Source organism: Capra hircus, chromosome 8 (genome assembly GCF_001704415.2).
Source record: "Capra hircus breed San Clemente chromosome 8, ASM170441v1, whole genome shotgun sequence".
Taxonomy (NCBI): Eukaryota; Metazoa; Chordata; class Mammalia; order Artiodactyla; family Bovidae; genus Capra; species Capra hircus.
In genome coordinates this window covers 96,180,108-96,184,242 of record NC_030815.1, presented here as the reverse complement: position 1 = coordinate 96,184,242, position 4,135 = coordinate 96,180,108, and positions in this window count along the sequence as shown.

Genomic DNA, 4,135 nt, shown 5'->3' with positions numbered 1-4,135 from the left:
TAAGCTTTAGCCTTGGGATGCTTGTAGGACAACCAGGTAGGGATGTGTACCCAGCGGATAGTAAGTAATACATGTTGGGAGATCAGAATAAGGAGCAGGACTGCCACGAGCATCATGGAGGCTCAAACCTGAGAATACTGTTGTTGTTCAGTTACTAAGTCATGCCTGACTCTTAGTGACCCCATGGACTGCAGCACAACAGGCTTCCCTGTCCTTCATTATCTCCTTGAGTTTGCTCAAACTCATGTCCATTGAGTCAGTGATGTCATCCAACCATCTCACTCACTGTTGCCCCCTTCTCCTCATGCCCTCAGCCTTTCCCAGCATCAGGATATTTTCCAACACCTTGGACTGAATGGGAATTTTGGACAGAATTTATTTCTTGAAATGAAATTTGAAACAAGGGAATAAATAAATAAAGGAAAGAAGTTATCCTTGTGACAAGCAGACAGAAGAGAGAACCACCCATGGGATGGGCCTTGTTTTCTTTTTCTGTGACCATATATGTATTTCACCTAGTGAGGACTCACTGGTCTAGTTGGGTTAAAATGAAGATGGGAAAATACTTTGGGAAGCCACAGACTATGCAGTTCAAGATCAGTAGATTTTAAAAGATGTTGTATTTTGCTTTCTTTGTAGTCAAGTTAATTGGTAGCATGTAGTCTCAGTTCAGTTCAGTCACTCAGTTGTGTCCAACTCTTTGTGACCCCATGGACTGTAACACACCAGGCCTTCCTGCCTATCACCAGCTCCCAGAGTTTACTCATACTCATGTCCATTGAGTCGGTGATGCCATCCAACCGTCTCATCCTCTGTCATCCCCTTCTCCTGCCACCTTCAATCTTTCCCAGCATCAGGGTCTTTCCAAATGAGTCAGTTCTTTGCATCAGGTGGCCAGAGTACTGGAGTTTCCGCTTCAGCATCAGTCCTTCCAATGAATATTAAGGACTGATTTCCTTTAGGATGGACTGGTTGGACCTCCTTGCAGTCCAAGGGACTCTCAAGAGTCTTCCCCAGTACCACAGTTCAAAAGCATCAATTCTTCAGTGCTCAGCTTTTTTTATCGTCCAACTCTAACAGCCATACATGACTACTGGAAAAACCATAGCCTTGACTAGATGGACTTTTGTTGGCAAAGTCATGTCTCTGCTTTTTAATATGCTGTCTAGGTTGATCATAACTTTTCTTCCAAGGAGCAAGCATCTTTTAATTTCATGGCTGCAGTCCCCATCTACAGTGTTTTTGGAGCCCCCCAAAATAAAATCTGTCACTGTTTCCATTGTTTCCCCATTTATTTGCCATGAAGTGATGGGACCTGATGTCATGATCTTCGTTTTCTGAATGTTGAGCTTTAAGCCAACTTTTTCACTCTCCTCTTTCACTTTCATCAAGAGACTTTTTAGTTCTTCACTTTCTGCCATAAGGGTGGTGTCATCTGCATATCTGAGGTTATTGAGATTTCTCCCGGCAATCTTGATTCCAGCTTGTGCTTCCTCCAGCCCAGTGTTTCTCATGATGTGCTCTGCATGTAAGTTAAATAAGCAGGGTGACAATATACAGCCTTGACGTACTCTTTTTCCTATTTGGAACCAGTCTGTTGTTCCCTGTCCAGTTCTAACTGTTGCTTCCTGACCTGCATACAGGTTTCTCAGGAGGCAGGTTAGGTGGTCTGGTATTCCCATCTCTCTCAGAATTTTCCAGTTTGTTGTGATCCACACAGTCAAAGGCTTTGGCATGGTCAATAAAATAGAAGTAGATGAACAGTAGGTGTAGAGCCTCAGTGAGTGTATAATCTGAAGGCCAAGTATCCAAAACTAGTTTTAAAGAGAGAAGGTTGGTTTCCTGCCTCAGTGAAGACATGAACATTAACTGGCCACAAAAATTGAAAATAATTTTCTCAGAATTGCTGACCTAATCCACGACTGGGCCCATTGTTCTCAGTCTTCAAGACCCTTAATCCTAATACAGTCACTGTCTTTTGACTAGTTCCTGGCAAGATGCTCAAAAGCAATATTAAATTTTAGTGTAAAATATGATCCGTTTCTCAATCTTGTACCTGGGAAGTACCGTTGCACATCTCTGCTCCCCCCGTGTAGTCCTAATCACCATAGTTCTCCTACCTCACTAACGCCGGGCTGGTGTCAAAATGAATAAAGCATTCATGGGAAGCTTCCCTCCATCAGCCCTGTCCTGACAGCACCACAGAGCCTATTGCATGGTCTTCCTTTGCTGTAAGCTGAGCTACTCTTCACATGAATAGGACTTAAGTGCATGCCAGGCGTCTACATTACGCAATGGAGACCACCACTGCGTTTCAGAGAGGAGAATTCAGCCTTAAATGATGGGGCCGGAAGTCACACTTGGAGTTTCCAATAGTTCTTCCAGTCCCCCCAAAGCTTGCAGCTTTCATGAGAAGCTTTTTCCAAAAGCAAACTATGCTAGCTTTTTTTTTTTTTTTTTTTTTTAAACTTAACAAAAATGTCCTCTGGCAACTCAAAGGCACACGAAAAGCAAGAATGTAAAAAAGTAAGGATCCTTCAGTGGGTGTTTCAGGCTTGATTCCTGACACCATGAATTTAATGCTTATCTAGGTGTGTGCACAAATCAGACTGGCCAATATGGGTTAGGCTCTAACTTTTCTGCAGTAGTCAGGGGCTCAGAGAAAGAGACAAGGCTGTGTATCTCCTATATATTCAGCTACTGCTGGGCAGGTGCTCAGAGTTCTGCTTGAGAAGTTGAGAGAATCTGGGGTTGTCATTGGAGGAATCAGTAGTTTAAGAACTGAGTTGCTGGCTGGTTTCCAGGCTGAGTCTCCTTCTTAGCATCACACGTGGTGAAGAGGGAACTATTATTAAAGTCAAAGTGTACCTCTTGGTCCAGAAGCAACAACAAGGATGAAAAATGAAGAGTCTCCTTCTATAATAAGCCCTGGGCTGGTGCTTTATAACCTGTGATGCTGGTATTATTATTCTCCCTATTTTACAGATGAGGAAGACGAGGCACACGGAGAGTGCTTGCTCAGGTTCACACATTTAATTAGTGGACTTGAACCCAGGTCCACCTGACTCCACAGCCTGTTGTCCTACCTTCATTTTAGGCTAGAAAAGAGAAGCGAGATGCAGAGCAGAGCATGATTTTACCCTGATATGAGTACCATTACTCTAGGTTTCTTTCTATTACCATCTGCATGGAATACCATTTTCCACCCCCCCCCCCCTTTCAGTCTGTTTGTGTCTCTAGGTCTGAGCTGAGGCTCTTGTAGGCAGCATATACACAGAACTTGATTTTGTATCCATTCAGCTAGTCTGTGTCTTTTGATTGGAGCATTTAGTCTGTTTACGGATAAGCATGCTCTTATTACCATTTTGTTAATTGTTTTGAATTTGTTTTTGTAAGTCTCCTTTTTCTCTTTCTTTTGTTCTCGTGTGATACGATGTCTATCTTTAATGTTATGTTTGGATTCCATTTTTTTCTTTGTTTGTGTGTATCAATATGACCTTCCCTGATGGCTAAGTGGAAGAATCTGCCTGCCAATGCAGGAGACGTGGGTTCAATCCATGGTCCAGGAAGATCCCCTGGAAAGGGGAATGGCAACCCACTCCAGTATTCTTGCTTGGGAAGCCCCATGGACAGAGGAGCCTGGTGAGCTATAGTCCATGGGGTCGCAAAGATTTCAACATGACTTAGCGACTGAGCAGCAACAACAGCAACATATCTATTAGAGATTTTTTGTGTTTGTGTATTATAGACTTTTGTATAGCAGTGTATAGAAATACATGATTATTTTAAGTTTCTGATATCTTAATTTCAAATTCATTTTAAAAACCCTGAATTTGTACTCTCCTCATAACTACTGGTTTTTTCTCCTTTATTGAAATATAGTTAATTTACAATATTGTGTTAATTGCAAGTGTGAAGCAAAGTGATTTAGTTAAGCACACGCATGCACACACATATTCTTTTTCAGATTCTTTTCCATATACAAGCTATTGAGTAAAAAGATACATGCACCCCAATGTTCATTGCAGCACTGTTTACAATTGCCAGGACATGGAAGCAATGTAAATGTCCATCAAAATAGCACTGGATAAAGAAGATGTAGTACATACATATACAATGGAATATTACTCAGCCA